The sequence below is a fragment of the Heliangelus exortis genome, chromosome 9 (assembly GCF_036169615.1).
Source record: "Heliangelus exortis chromosome 9, bHelExo1.hap1, whole genome shotgun sequence".
Classification (NCBI taxonomy): Eukaryota; Metazoa; Chordata; class Aves; order Apodiformes; family Trochilidae; genus Heliangelus; species Heliangelus exortis.
In genome coordinates this window covers 10,544,510-10,561,431 of record NC_092430.1, presented here as the reverse complement: position 1 = coordinate 10,561,431, position 16,922 = coordinate 10,544,510, and positions in this window count along the sequence as shown.

Genomic DNA, 16,922 nt, shown 5'->3' with positions numbered 1-16,922 from the left:
AGATGTGAGGAAGGACAGACACTTGGGGAGTCGTATTGAGAACACCTTGGGAGGCTCTACAAGGGAGAAGGAGGAACAGAAGCTGTATCAGAGCCCTGCACAAACGAGCAGCCCTAGAGGTCATTGCCCAAGGTGTGCTCCTGCTTTGTGGGTAGCACTGTGGCAAGCTGGATTAGGAAGGGAGCAAAAGGTGACCCCTCTGTTTACTCAGGGACCTAAACTGCTTACAACCAAATTTCCTGGAGCCACACAAACCCCATGACCATGGGGACAGCACACACCTCTGGGGAAGCAACCATGAAGCCCCCAAGCTCTTGAAGAGTTTCAGGCTTTCAGATACAACCATTGTCCTGGGAACACAGATTAAAGACAACCCCCTGTGTGACCAAGTCCCTGGGGTTGCAGACCAGCAGGCCAAGCCCACCCCCTGGAAACATCCTTTATTCTTCAGGGCGGGTGGTGTGGCACAGCAGGGGCTGGGGACAGAGCAGGCAGCCTGCCCCAGCAGTTCCTGCCAATACTTGTGGTTGCAATGGAAATTACAGACCGTGACAAGCTGGGTTTAATTTGCCAGCAATGTCTATTTGATCTGGAGCAGAAATACTGGTCAGAGGGAGGTAACACAGCTGGACCCGAAGAACAGGCTTGGCTGGCTCACAACCCGACCAGTTCCTGGAGATGGAGAGGAAAGAGAAGGAGGTTTACCAGCACCTGGGAGGTGGCCCAGCCCTCAGGGAGGGGGTATCACAGTCCCCACAGCTTGCCCTCTGGCTGAGGCCACCACCAGCCCTGTAGGGCAGGCAGCCATGCCCAGAGATGAGGAGTGAGGCCAAGGTGGGATGGGAGAGCAGGTACTTTACACCAGCAATGACGGCAGAGGTGTGTCCCGGAGCCAACCCATCCCTCCCATGGTTGGCTGCCCATAGCCAGCTCACCCGAAGCAGGGGATATTTGTCTACGTTGGTGACATGAAGCCACCCTGCTGCACTCTCCATCCCACCTCCAAACCCAGTCATTCAAGCCTCTCACAGGACAGTGGGAGAAGAAAGAATAATTCTGGAGGAAAAAGGGGAATTTCAAGGGCAATTGTTCCCCGAGGGTGACCACAGAGCCTGGTGGCTGAGAGGTTGTCAGGCTGAGTCTTTAAGAAGAGCAGAGAGGAAAGCAGAGAGCTCCTCTGCTTTTAAAAGTGCTCTAAGTGAAGAGGGGAGGGAAGGAAATGCTTTTAAATGAGCTTTAGGTCATATTTCTTCAACAACAACCTTCTTTTTCTCTGCCTTTCTTGGTTTTAAGTGAGCCTTGTTTATAGTTTGGCCACTTGAGTTCCGCCATCAGTTGAACCTCTGCTGTAATAAGCCAGAAGCTCATCAGTTAAGCAGGAGATGACCTGATGTGTGGATTATTTGGGTGGGGGGTTCTGTTGGCCTATTTCTGTTGGGCCATCTAGCTTTTCTGCCTCCTCCTTCCTCCGTAAAAGCTTTTGGGGATGCTGGTCCCCCACTGTTACATTTGAGACCTTCAGCTCAGCATGCTCCAGAAATGAAACCCTGATTGTTGGTAAGAGGAGGAGGTGAGAGGTTTAAGAGCATTCATTCTACCATCATTTGCATGCACAAGAGCCTACCATAAACAAGAGCATCACAGTGTTGGAAGGTGAGGTTGAATCACTCAGACCTATGTGGATCCTCTGAAAACCAAGGGTTAGCACTCAGCAGTACCTTCATACTCTCTGACCACCACCGTAAAGCCCTCCTCATAAGTCTCTGAGCACAGGATTCAAAATAACCCCAATGTTTGTAGGCAGTCCAGAGCCCTGACCTTCACTGCAGGGTGTGTTCTGCAAAGCCAGAACAAAGAGACAGTTTTTGCCTGGAAGGATTTGCAATCTAAAGCAGCAGCATCCTGTATAAAATGCAAGTAGAGGGGGCAGATGAGGGTCTGACCATGTCATTCAAAGCAGAATTGCATTTCCTTGAAACTACTTCAAGTGATCATGATGAGACAGTCTAATTTAACTCTGCCAACAAACCGCACAGTCAGTAAATATTTAAGGAACAGTGTCCCTAAAAAAGACTTCTACAACCTAGAAGAGCAGAGAATCAGATAGTTTTATAGAATTCCTTAACTTCCATACCCAGGTGAGACAGCTATTTGCCCACCAAAAAAGTCTGACACCAGCTGCACCAAAATCTGCTGCTGCCGACAGGGGCATTGTCAAACTCCTGGAAGCAGCTCTAGAGAGGTGCCATCTAGATGTATCTAAGATGCTTATAAAGAGAAGATGGGTGACCAAGTCAGACCTTGAGAAGCTCAAGGAGGCTCCTGTCCAAAAGAATATCCCATGCCTTGACTGCTGGCAGGTGGCACATCCCAACCCAGAGAAGGAGAAGGTGACATCTCAGCACCGCCTACCTCAAGAGCTGCAATCCAGAAACACTGCTTTCACCAGGAAAAGTTGACAGAAAGCTCACATTGCAGCCTCCTCTTTCTCTTGCACTCTGGCTGGTGATGTGTGGGATGGATCACCAGGAATCTGCTTTCTAACCTACAAGGGATCAACATGACTACAGAATCCCCCCAAAAGCCCCAGGAAGAGGCAGAAGGGCCGAGACGGTCTTCATGGTTTCAAAGATGGGGAGACCCACGTGCCCACATCCCACTGGTAATCTTCACCTCCTCAAAACGCTGGTGCTTGTGGGATATACGGACCTTTACCTTGGAAATTAATTTATTTAGTTGTTCTGCCACCTCTAAAATACCTTAGAGTGCTCTGACAGCCACCATTTAGTGGAAATTAAAAAAAAAAAAAAAAAGCTCTAATGACTTTTACCTCATCATGTGAAACGTCCAAACGTTGTGCTGCAATGGTGGTGGCTCAAACTTGATCCCTCCTGAAGTTGTGGTAAGGACAATTAAACCACACAGTTTGGATGCTTTTCAGCTTCCCTCAGGAAAAGAGGTTAAATTTGATAAAAAGAGGATAAGAGAGTGAATTCAGCACATCTCATTCCACAAGACTGTACTCATCCCACTGCAAGCCCTGAAGCTCTGGGCACCTGTAAATATGGAATGAGGGTTGTGTTTGCAATGAAATATGGCTCAGTCTCCACTAACATGCAGCAAAATATTTTTATTATATTAGAAATTGAATTATGTAATAGTGATAGCAACAAGAGTGCCAAAGTTGCATAAATCTAATTTTGGTTTTTTTCCCCAGCAACTTAGAGGTTTCAAGAAAACCTCTGTGTTTGGTTTGACATCTTCCAAATTTCCCTGATCCTGTGGATGTGTGCATGTGTGATTTGGCTGTCACTGCCTGAGGGTCAACCCCACCTGAATTTCAACAAACAGCAAACCAAAACGAAACCAATAAAACCTGTTTTCTCATCACATTGGACACAAGACAGAGGCGGATGTGAGTGAGATGTTGAGTTTTAGCAGCCACCAACCCCCTGCTGACAGGTTTTGTAGAGCTCTACTGAGAATTGGTTTTGACAGAACCATTTTTGCATGCCCAAAACAGTTCAGAACTCTTCATTCCCCTTCTCCTCCAGAGAGGCTTTCCCAGGAGAGATACTGCTCCGTGCCCTCAATGTTCCCATCCAAAATACTTCTGGAGGGTCCCTCTTCCCATAGGAAGAGCCTTGATATTTAGAAGCTAGAAGCCCAAAATTAAGCTGAAGGCTTGGCCATACCTAGCTGCTGGCAGCTCTGGGTCCATCTGAGGCCACAGCCTGAAAAGAGGACCTGAGTGTCACCCAGGATGGAAAGCTGCAATGTCTGTTGTACAAAAAAGTGCTGGGAGATTTTTGTTTGGAGAAGCTGGAACAAAAACAGCAAGAAGGAACCACAATGAGATCCTCTCTGGGCTCTGAATGTGTGGTAAGGAAGGGCTGATTTGCATTAGCCCGTTTCAAGTCAAAATATCTTTGTTTTCCTTGGAACAGGCAAGGAAAACTGGAACAATGGCTGGAACTGACATTCTGCAAGGCAAGATTTTTTGCTTCATCTTGAAAAGGTGAAACACCTTGAAATACTTTCCAGTGGAAATGACATTTGGTTTCTACTGATGCACAGGGGAATCTTCCTATCACCATTTCCATCCTCCTCTAGGCACTCTAGCCACTTCAGCAGGAGGGACCCAAGGAGACACCAAACACACACGTGGCATGGACCAAGAGCCATCCAACCATCATGGGGAGCAAGACAAGTAGTCACCATGGGCACAGCTCATGACAGCAGCCTTTTCAATGGGGAAAATATAGGGGCAAGACAGTGAGTTCTGGTTTAGTCTGCAAGAGAATTACAAGAGAACCTGTAAGACCTCAAAGGAAGGCAAACAAATAAACCCCTTATGCCCTACGAGCAAGAGAAGGTAAGAACTAAAATGCAACAGGGTCCCTCAATTCATAAAACAAGTCAAAAGCTTTTAAAACTCTTGTTTTCTACCTGACAGGAGGACCTCTTTGCATCTCCTCCCTCCACGGGCTGCTGAAGGAGGTAAAGACACCTTGGTGTAAGATTCCTAAAGGTGAGGAGATCCTGGTTTGACTTCTGTGCAGGTAACAGAGCTGTAATAGAAAGAAGTCAGAAATTTTACCAGTTTTCCATAAAGTTTTTTTATGGGGTAGGGAAGAAAGTAAATTATAATAATTTAGAAATCCGAGTCCTGCTTTGTCAGAGTTTCAGATTTCTCATACCAGGAGAACTTGAGAGACTTCAAACCCAGCTAACAGCCCCTTTTCTTGAAAAGCTTCATCTACTGAATAAAGTTCAAAGATCAGGTTGGCTACAACACTTCCCTTTCACAATTTCAAAACATTTCCTTTAGATTATGGCTTTTTTAAGTACTGGGGGAGTAGCTCACATTCCCAAACAATCATTTCAGAGAAAACTAATCTGCTGCTGTTTCCTTTAAAAAATGATCTGATGAGCCTGAGACTTCTTTTTTTACACATTCTAAATGAAGATGAATAATTTGGGGTTTGAAATAAAATATGCCTTTTTTTTTTTTTAATACTAGTGGAAAAAAGAAGCTTTCATGCTCAAACAGGTTAGAAGCAGAATCCTTTCTTTCTTGTCCTCCATTTTGTGAGGACAAACCAAGGAGTTCCTAAGGTGGGGAGATACTTGGGGCCTACTGCTACAGGATCAAAACCATCCTGTCCAGACAGCCAGCAATTTCCTCCCTTTAGCACTCCCCAACCCCTTCTCTTGATCTGGGTGCTCCAAGTGGATCCCCATGGACAGAGGATCGGAGCTGGGGTTTGCAGGAGAAGAGGACTTGTGCCTTGGCTGACTGCTGTCCTCAGTGCACTCGTGAAGAACCAGAGATTTAAAAACCAGAGATTTAAGACACATCAGTGTTCCTTTCCTGCTTTCACTTTCCTTTTCTAACTGGGTGACCAAGGTTTTGGCCAGCATACAAAGTTATCAGTACCTTCAAGAAAAAGCTGCCCTGAGTCTTCACATTCTGACATCCCTCCAAGAACAGCCTCATAGATAAAATGTTTTTGCTCCTGGACCATCTCATGCCTCATGAACCAGCATCTCTGCAGTGGTGGAGGGTGTGACCCACCCACCTCATCTTTGGACCAAGTCCAGCCAACACAGCTCTCTACCTCATGGGGTTCAGCACTACCAAGCTGAGATTTTAATGTCAGCAGAGAAACCTATTTATAGCTTCTCAAAGAAAAACAATGTTCATTGATGGACATACAAACAAGGAAGCAGAACATCAGGAAACAAACTTACCTGGTAAGGAGCTGTCAGATCTGATGATTTTACAGCATGCCTTCACACTTCATCTGAGCCAAACCATCAAATGAGTGACTTCTCAGCCAGGTATGCCTCTGCCACTTGTGGCTGCTTAACTTCACCCCAAAAAAGAAAAATAAAAGGAGACAAATATTTATTTTTTCTTTACGGAGAAATCAGTAAATTGTTCTGACAGCCATGATGGACCACTCCTTTGACCAAGTCAGACACTGTGTTCTGGATAGGGCTGAATTTTCTCACCGTAAAAAATTCACTTTCCAATCAAGAACATCATGTCCTCATCAGTCCCTGGACATCAGTTAAAGGTCCTGCCACTGGGTTTGAATGCCAGAGCAAAAGGCATGTCTATGATGTCTGATGATGAAGAGGAGCCACACTGGTTGGCTGCAAAGACTCTGCTCCAGCTCCATCTCTCTTTGACATCCCAACACAGAGCTAAAACCTTGAGAAACCATAAGGGGAGGTATGCTCCAAGGTAAAAAGGATGTGGTTAGCAGTGGTCCACTGAAGATTACCCAAGATCAATCATTTCAAGAGTGTGCTGACAGCTCAGGAAGCAAGGTAGCTATTTTCCCTTGGAAGTAGCAGTTGAAATAGTTTCCCTGAGCAAAAGGAGATTTACAGGAGATGCTGTTCTCCAGAGAAGAAACTCTCCTGAGCTCCTCACCTGAAGGGAGGACCATGCATGACTGCCACATAGGTGGGCTGGCAGAGGCCAAGGCCTGCACAAGGGGGCATTGTAGGATTGCACAGACCTTCTGCAGTTCCCTTCTTTTTTCAGATTTCCTCATGGAGCTGGTATTAAGAAGCAGCAGCTTCACCTGGCAGGGTTGGTCAATACCTGGTAAGAATGACAGAAATCCGCATGGACACCAATGCACAACCACGGACCTCCACAAACAGCCTTTGGGACAATGTCAGTGGAAGTTATCAAGCTAAGGAATCTTACTGTCCCTCTTTCGACGGGGAACCACCAAAATCCTTATACATCCTCCATGATGTCCTAGTGACACCAGAAACCCATCACCCTCATGCTCCCCACAGTACCAGGAAGGGAAAAGCTCTGACTCACAGCAAAGGCTGTGTTAGCCTTGCGAGTTCATCAATTTCAGCAAAGGATCATTTCCTCGGTGCCTGTTCCTGTTGTTTGACCCCTGGCTGCACTTTGCTTTTCCAATAACAGCCATTGGTTCGGGTCACACCAGTGAGAAACGCCAAGCCCATTCTGGGAAGTGCTTCCTGAAAAGCATCCATCTGTGTTATCTGTGCACCCATGTGCCTCTGACAGAGCCTCTTGACTGGAAACATTCAACCAGAGTAGAAAGATGGATCATCCCCTCCCACACCTGCCTCCTCCCTGGTACTTTGGGGAACCACTGTAGGAAACAAAGACCTGTCCCTCACAAAGAGGATGACCAATGATGGGAGGTGACTCTTCTGGCACACGCTCTTCATCCTGCAATGCCTTGTCTCACCATGGCACCAAACATCAGACAACAGCTTTCCTTACGACTTCCTATTCTGAATTTAAAACAGGACAAAAAGAGACTGCAAAGACAGAAATAGTGGTTTAAATTTAGGTAGAATAAACGGAGAGTCACCACTGATGCTTCCCCTTTTAGCGATAGCACTTCATGGCCAGGAGAAAGCAAACAAAACAGAAGCAGCCAGGCCAACTGTAGGACACAGTTACTGAGGGGACAGCCAAGGAAAGAAGATATTATAATGTCTATTCCACAGAGACTCTCTGAACAATGACTGACTCACTGCTTATAGGCAGCATCTCCAGACTTCAGCTGTCTTCCTGATAGACCAAGAAAGGCAGGAGCTGGAACATAGCTGGAATAGGTGGAGCCCAGTAGCAGTTCCTCTCTTGCATTACTCAGGCTACCTCCTCCCATCCCCAGAGGCCCTTGGAACTGGGGTCTTCCAGGGACCCAAGCTGCCATCTTTGATGGCTTCAGACGCCAACAGAAGGCCAAAGGCACTTGGAGACCCATGTCCTTTTCCAGTCCCGCTAGGAGATTTGCTCTCAGATGAGCAATGCTGACTCAAACTCAGTCTTGGCACAAATGAAGCAGCAGTGGTGGGAGGGGAAGATGCCATGAGGAATGAAGACAGAGCCAGTCTCCTTCTGCTTCCATGAACAGCAGCCCACACCTCACTCAGTCCATCCAAGCAGTGGGAAGGAGGTTTTTAACTCACCGAAACTTAGAAAATTTAACTCCTGCAGATGTTGCTGGCAGGGAGGGGAACATGTGCTCAGATTAATGTCACTGCTGAAAGTAAAGTTTGCTGTTTCTGGCCCGTGAAGCAACAGCAGACCACCCCACTAGTGCCATCCCACTGAAGTGTGCTGAGCTCCAGCTGAGTCCCCAAGAACATGCTTCCCCAAGTCCTGCCCATGAGGGAAAAAAGCAGGGCTGTGCAGGTGAGTCCAGGGCCAAAATCACCTTGGTTGGAAAAGGTTGGACTGGATGATACTAAAGGTCTTTTCCAACCAGAATAAGTCTGTGCTTCTCACAAATCATCAACATGGGAGGAGTTGGAAGGGCAGGAGCTCAGGCTGTCTTCCCCTTGAACTTGCAAGTGCTGTTGGCTATGGCACGTGGGCAGTGCAGACACAAGACCTGGAGTCTTGTGTGCAGTTTGATTTAACATATTCAATATCTGTAAGTGATAAGGTCCTTTTACAAGCAACTTCTCACACTCTGCACCACAAACTCATACTGGCCAGGACCACAAGGCATTTCTGATGGATTCCCCTACACTAACATGTCCCTCTGCAGCATGGAGTCCCTTTCCACTTACAAGTCAACTCTACCAGCTACAGAAGCAGCATCTTCTTATGACACAGGGTATAACTGACCTATAAAGGGTCAGAAGAGATAAAAAAGGAGGTGAAGCTCATGACAGCAGAGCCTTCCCCACCACATAGTGCCAAGCCCTAGATGTTTCTTACCCCCATCCCAGGGAGCCCCAGCTGTGCTACTGGCATCTTCTCGACTCAGCAAAGCACCAGGACAAGGTCTTCCTTCGAGCCTTTCCAGAGTAATTTCCCTTTTCTCCAGCCAGGAGATGCAGGACATCTCTCACCTCCTGCAGCCTGTAGATTCCAAGAAGAAAGGTAAACAGGACACTTACTGGGCTCACAGAGAGGGTGTGTGCCACTCATTACAAAACATTTTGGAAGGGATGAGTGGAATGCTGGTATAGTTTCCTCTGTTTGTCTGACGGTGGAATTTCCCCTTATTGCTGACAGGGTTTGGACCAGGACCAGGTGAAGAGGTGGCTGCATGCTGCTAGGTTGGTTTACAGAGTTGGAGGAATGTATCAGGCATTGGGTTTTGTTTTCTGCCACCAATACACGTGTACAATAAATATCTGTGAGAAGGGTGCTCCTTGGTAAGGCTTCAGCATTTGGGATGCAAATCAGCAATTGCAGCAGAGAGAGACCCACACTAAGTATGTACCCAGGTAAAAGCAGGGCTGAAGAGGCCTTATGTTGCCCCCAGCTTTAATTTGCCAATTAAATGGGAATGTGCTGCACTCCAGCATGATAGAAAATAGCAGAAATTAGACCAAACAAAAGGCAGAACTTGAAGAAAACAAGGTAAGCCCACACTATTTGGAAACAGGTGTCACAGATTCAAATGGAAAATAATGACCCAGTAGCAGAGTAAACAAGGACGCAGGATCTCCCATCACAGCCACATTTGGACCAGCTTGATGGTGCAGACAACATAACACAGATACCAGAAGGGAAATCCCTTTGGTCCCCCAGTAGAACATCTCCTGGCTTTCCATGAGCAGGGTAAGCACCTTCCATACCTATGTGCCATGGCTCCAGCACCTTCTGGTCCTGCCTCCCCGTGTCAGTTGGTGGTGACTCCATCCAGAAATGCGATCCTGGACCTGGTCTGGCGTGCTGTATTCTACCCCGCCGGTCCAAACCCCAGCAAACAGAGGGGATAAAGAGGGCATGTGGTGCTCCTGAAATCGAGACAGAACAATAGGAATGTCACTGTCTTTCGGGTTAAGTGTTGAGCATCAGGCAATTATGCCCCACTTGCTGGAAATGCTCATTTTGCCTGTCTTGAGCTTTGCCTGCCAGAGTAGCAAACCCGCTGATACCCGGCTCTTACCAGTGCTGGCACTCATGGCAGACCATGGGTTGATCACTTCCCCATCCTTCCTCTGCTTCCCATACAGGCTGGGGCTAGAAAGATACAGAGCGATACACACAGTAAGAAACACTGCATGGTGTTAGGAGGAGACCCAGACTGCCCTCCTGCTGCTCCAGCCTCACCTCTGCCAGCAGCAGGGGCACTGATGGCTACAGCTCACCCAGGAGAAGACAACCCTGAAGGAGCAGAGCCACAATGCCTCTGGGTAGTGAAACTGGAAACAATCCAAGGTTTTTTGTTGTTTTTTTGTTTTGGTTTGGTTTTTGGGTTTTTTTGGGTTTTTTGTTTCGGTTTATTTTGCTTTGGGGCTATTTTAAACTCACTCCAGCTCTCTTGCCAAGTCTGGAAAGTGGATGCACAGCCCAAGGAGTGTGGTGGTCCCTTTCTTTTCTGCAGCGGACGGAAACAAGGGAGGTGAGAGGAAGATATTTTCCCAACTTCATTGTTTTCAACTCCATTTCAGAATCCAGGAGTTTCCAAAGAGAAGGGTGGATTGGCATCACCCTTAATGAAAACTAATTAAACATAATTATTTATCCTGTCGAAAATATTTGTGCTCCACCAGGAACACCCTGCAGTTGGCTGTTAAAGGCAGGAAGACAGTACTTTTTTCCAGGAGCAGGTTTTCCATGCTGGTTGCTCTAGAGCTTCTCATCCAGGCTTTTTACACACCATCCCCTTCCAAAAAGCAGGCTGGCAAAGAGTCTGCACCACCAGCAGTTCCTTGGGCTTAGAAAATAAGTAGGTAGAGCAAGGGATGCAGATTTGTTTTTCCCTTTCCAGGAAAAAAAAAAAAAATATTTGGGGAATTTTTATTTTTACTTTTTTTCCTGGATTTGGGGGTGAAGAGGAGGGTTTTTTTAGAATAAGTCAATTCCTTCCCAAAGGTATTCTCTGCTGGAACAACCCCAAGACCATATGCAAGCATACAAACAACAAGGCACAACTGAATCATTTTTACTAAATCAGTAAGTTTTATCAGATGAACTCAGTTTATAGGGAAGGCCATTTCTCAGAAGCAAAAGGCCAGGGAGCTGTCAGCTCTTGGTTTGCAGAAATGGATGAGCCTGGAGCAAAGCAGTTACTTATTAGGAAGATAAAGAAGTGTGGCTTGAAGTGAATCTGTGTTTATACACATTGTTTTCCTTCTCTCAGAGAAAAAACTTCTCTTGGGGTCTGTCCATCAGCTCTGCCAACCATGGAGCTCCAAGCAGCCCCTAAGCAAGACCAGTGTCTTATTCCCAGTGGAGATCAGAGAATCACAGACTAGTTTAAGTTGGAAGGGATATTAAAGTTCCACCCTCCTGCCATGGGCAGGGACACCTCCCACCAGCCCAGGTTGCTCCAAGCCCCATCCAACCTGACCTGAGACACTGCCAGGGATGGGGCAGCCACAGCTTCTCTGGGCAACCTGGGCCAGGGGCTCACCACCCTCACAGCAGAGAATTTCTTCCTAATACCTAATCTAAATCTCCCTTCTTCCAGTTTAAATACTGATCCCACCTCATCCCATCACTCCATGTTCTTGTCCAAAGTCCCTTCCCAGCTTTCCTGGAGCCCCTTCTGGAACTGGAAGGTGCTCTAAGGTCTCCCCATTGCAGCCTTCTCTTCTCCAGGCTGAACAACCCCAAATCTCTCAGCCTGCCTTCAGAGCAGAGCTGCTCAAGCCCTCTGATCATCTCTGTGGCCTCCTCTGGACTCATTCCAAAAACTCCATGTTCTTGTCTTGTTGGGGACCTCAGACTTGGGCCCAGCTTTACTGCAGGGGGATCTCACCAGAGGGGAGCAGAGGGGAAGAATCCCCTCCCTCACCCTGCTGGTCACACAGCTGGGGATGCAGCCCAGGACAGGGTTGGCTTCTGGGCTGCCAGTGCACGTGTCTGGCTCACGTTCATCTTTCCATCAACCAAGACCTCAAAGCCCTTCTCCTCAGGGCTCTTCTTAATCCATTCTCAGCCCAGCCTGTGCCTTTGCTTGGGATTACTCTGACCCAAATGCAGAATCTTGCACTTGGCCTCACTGAATTTCATGATGTTGGCACAGACCTCTCAAGCCTGCCAAGGTCCCTCTTCTCTCCAGCATGTTGACCTCACCACACTGCTTGGTGTCATCAGCAAACTTGCTCAGTTGCACCATCCATGTCTTGCATCAACAGTGTTACTGAGATATGCCCCAAGTACCTGGTAAATCTGTGGGGCCTAACCCTAACCAGACATTTTTTAGCACCTGGCAAAGCAAAACAATATTTTTCTACCACATCTCAGCTCTCAGAAATAAGCTCTGCAGAAGAGGATTGGGTTTACAGACAGGGACCCAGCTCCTCCCTCTGTGTCCAGCAAAGCATCTCTCAAGCCACCTGAACCAGGTCCTCACTGCAGATCATCCATTACCTGCACTGCCAAGCACTGGCTGTAGACCCACTAAGGATGCCTCTTCCAAGGCAGGTGGGGTTTGGCCAGACCGGAAGGCCTGGTGGCTTGCCTGGCCTAGGACATCACTCTCCATGCTGGCACCCTAAATCCCAGCCACCCACCCATTCTCAGCCAGACCCTCCCTAGCTCCTAGGGCCAGTGAAGTGAGGGGAACTCCTTTGTGAGTAGACCTGAAAACACCTTGGAGAGTTTCTAGGCAGCCAGTGTTCCAAAGAGAGGTTTCTCCCCTGGCCACTAGGGAGATGACACCTGCCACCATGACTTGGACAGAAAGCTAAACCCTGATAAGACCCAGCTATTCAACAGTAGAAGAGATGAACCATTGTAACTAGCAAAGGTAGGGCATATTCTCACAACCATGCAAGCAATAAACCAAGACTAGCAGCCCTCGCCAGGGAAGGTGTAGGCTCAGCCCAAACCCAGGCTGGGGGCTGTTTTAGAGAGGAAACAGTCCAGGATCCCCTAAAGCCTCTGCAAACCTGGCTGTACCGGCAGTGACCTACCTGATGGAACATTCAAGGTGGGTTTCAAAAGAAGAGCCAAAAAGAAAACCACAAGTACAGATTGTTAATAATGTACCACAAGTACAAGTTCTTAATGAACAGCAGGGCTCACCGGGATTCAAGAGAAGACCACACAGAGGAAGAGGCAATCACAGCAATGTTGAAGCTGGGGAAGAGCACCAGGGCCCTGGGTTGTCTGTGAAGAGAAGCACCTTGGAAAGGAAGATGGGATAAGGTGGGGCAGGCAGGAGGACCTCAGCTGATCTTCTGCAGTTTCCCCTGTGGGTAATGTGGTGGTCTCATGAGGTTGCAGCCAGGAGAAGAGAAGCTAGCCATCACTGCTGTCCCAAGAGCAAGCAGCAAACACCTCAACCTTGGCCCTGAAATTGAAGCAAAGGAGGTAAAAAACCCAGAAAAAACAGACCAACTGACCACTTACTCGTATGTTTTTTAAAACAGTTGCCTTATCCCATTTCTCACCTCTCATTCCTGTGCCATGAGGCTGGCTGCATCTTGCTAACATCACCACTTAGTTCCCAGTGTCAGCTTTCCTGGTCCTTCAAGTCATTGTATGAGTCATGGCTAAAAGTCACAGCACTTACCAACACCTGTATCATTAGAGCAGTGAGGTCAGGCCTGTAGAAGAGTAACATCTCTTATTAATATTTCTGAAGAAAACATCACCTCTGCTCCCTCTTCCACCTCATCTTGCTTTCAGTGTGTAAATAACTCCCCAGAATTCTTCCCCAGTTTTGTTTACAGGGAAGCTTCTGGAATGGTAATTCCTTCCAATTTGTTAATGATGCTGAGGGACTCCTCAAATGGCTTTCTGAATTGCCATGTGTCTCCAAAAAAAGAAAAAAAAAAAGTCTAAGCTGGGCAGCTGGAGCATGTCCTACACACAGCATTCATGCCCCAGGCTGCAGTTTGAATGCAGTGTCCAGATCAGTTTGGAAATGGGTCCTCTGGGAATGGCCATTATTCATCCCACAGCATCTCTAGGACTCACCCTGCTGGGCTACTTCAACTCGCACTCACAATGAAAGCATGAGAGGAGCCATCACCCTGCTCTTTGTCCAGAAGCAGAAAATTCAGTCTCAACAAGCTACCAAAAAAATTAAATAAATATATCCAGTCAAATATTAGCTAGAACATATTGTTTCTTTCCCTGAACCCTGGGGTGCCAGATGATGCACTGGGGTTGGGCAAGAAGATAACATGAGACAGAAGAGGATGCTGTGTGCTCCTGATGTCTTAGTGCTATAAGCCCACATGCAATAATTCTTAATCTCTCCCTACTTTTATTAAAGTGATCCAAGGATTTTTTTGGGTGGCAAAGTGGAGTTTTTATGGCTGTGAACAAAAGAAAAAACTGAGTTATACAGCTCAAATCTACCCTCTGGCCAAGAACTTCAGGGGAGAGAAACTCCCTGCATACTTCTGGATGTCTCATTTGCTGGGGAAGGGTTGAATCACTGTATTTGACTAATCACACTGAGGAATCCAGCTTTCTCTAGAAAAAAAAACAAGAAAAGGAACCAACCTTCACCATCCCACAAACTGTTATTTCCCATCCTCCAGACTGAAAAATAGTCAATATATTTCCCCAGACATCTGAAAACTCTAAAGCTTTGCTAAAAACTCTTGCCTGGTGGATAACATCCAACTTTCAGTTTCCAAGGCCTCAAAAATATGTAGTCAGGAAGGAGCACAGACCCATGCCAGTGGTGCAGATAAAATGAAAAGGAGACCTAAAGTCAAGGCATTAAGTAATTTGCTCCTGTGGCTATTTATTTACATGATTTCACTCTATCCAAGGGTGGGGGGCAAAAGAAAATAACTTCATTTGAGAAGTCAAAGCAGCGGATTTACAGAGTCCTCTGACCCTCCTGGCTATGGGCTTTCAGATCCTGATGTGAAATGGCTTCCAGGCTTTCCATTTCCCCAGGTATGACCCAAGTTGAGCTTCAGGACAGTTTCCACCAAGTTGCTTTGTGAGCCAGGAAAGAAAAAAACAATTTAAATGATTCCTCCAAAGCTGCTCATGGTAACTCCTGGCTTCCTCTTTTGTGTCCTCACTCCCCAGTTTGCTTTTTACTGGATGAAAATATTTAAAGAAATTAAAGAAATTAGTCCTGCCAAGCAGCCAAAAGCAGGGAGTGAAGCAGCTTGTGGAGAGGTGGTTGCCACGAAGCAGCAGGGCAAGTGTCATTTCCCTTGTGGGAAGGGTCGACTACATTGACTGAAGACCTCAAGCAGCTTGGGAGCACAAGTCCCACAGCAGAGTAGACAGGATTTCCAGCTTGGAGAACAATTGTCATCAGGCTGTGTTGTTAAGGTCACAAGTGGAAGCAGAAGTGCCAGCAGGTCCACACCAAGACTCCCTAGAGAGCCCTTCCCAGGCTCCAAAACTGAGTGAGACTTTCCAAGACAGCCACATAGGAGTTAGACATGGACCCTCGCCCACAAGTAGCATCAGCTTTCCCCAGAGGGTCACTCTTTGCATCTTCTGATGTGGAGGAGGGATCAGTCCTGGGGTGCTACTCCTTCAACTTACTTTCTGGGAGAAAAGCAACAGAGTGGAGCAGTAAGTTGGCAAATGGCAAGAGTGACCTGAGCATGGCTTCCAGGGAGCATCCTGAAATGGTCCCTTGAGGCAGGACAGGGATGTTCAGCTGGCAAAATCTGGATGGAGCTGAACAGCTTCTTTAATGACATAAAGTAAGGGATAAAAATTACACCTCTTCCACACCTCTCAAGGGCCTTGAGATGAGGAGGAGAGGTAAGCAGCTGTCATCTAACAGTAGGGACACCATCCAGTGGTTTCAGCTGGCTGGAGGGGACAAGGAGAAGGTTTAGAAAGGCAGACAAGATGCTTATGGGGCACCCAGGGACACACTCAGCATGGGCAGGGAAGAGGAACAGAGCAGCCCTTCCCAGCAAGCTGAATGGATAACGTGGCATTTTTGCCCCCCAATTCCCCCCACCATCAGGTAGGATGCTGCCTGACCATGGTGAGTAAGCCAGCAGCTTGCAGGGCTGGGCCATGCTGTGTCCCTCAGAGCTGTGCCCCACTCTTCCTTTCGTCTTCTTCTCCCTCTGTGGTTTCAGCACAATGTTTTTCTGCTAAGCCCGCAAGCACGTGTATGCGGAGACTTGCCCATTCCTCCTCAGAAAAGCCCCCTGAGCCATGGGATTGACGTCAGCAGAGCAACAGCTGTCAAACAATGGAGATTAAGGCTTGGCAGGCAGTGCCAAGCCACGCGAGCGCGTCGTGCCTCCCCAGGCAGGTGAGCAACATTCCCTGCCGAGCAGGAACAGGCACATTGCAACAACCCGGCTGCCTGCACCTGGACACAAGACCTAACCTGATCCCTGGTGGGGCCCAACTCATGCCCAGGCAGCCAAAGAGGCTCAGTGATCCCCCCTGCTTGCCCAGAGGACTTCCCCAGGGCCAGGGCACCCCTGAGGTGAGGCAGAGCCCTTGCATGGTTGGTCTGCACGCCAAGAGATGTGTAGCACTGGGAACAGGCCCCAGGCACCACCTCTCCCTGCTCTGCCCAGCGCAGGGACAGAGGCAGGGATGACATGCTGCCTCTTGCAGAGCTGCGGCTCAGCCAAAGCCAAGTCCTCGTTCCACCCAGACATTGAGAGGTTCAGCCCTGGGGGTCTGGATCAGGGCTTCTATGGGGCAGAGGGATGTCTGTGGGACACACGATCCTGACCCACAGCCTGGGTCCCTGCCTGAGTACAGGGAAGGCACAGAACACACTTGGGCTGGCTCCAGCCCTGGGAAGCAACTTGGAAAGGGGATGGGAGTCATCACTTTTGACTGTCCTATGGTCCTGGCTCTGCAGGGTAACCCTTCCATTCCTGCCCCAGGGCTGCCAGGCTCTGACTTCATCAAAAACAAAGGTGGGAAAACTGCAAACACAGAGGTCACCCAGCACTGCATACAGAGACTCCTTTCCTCACTTCCCACCCTCCAAATTGGCCTTGACTTGGGTCTGGTCTGGGGCTGG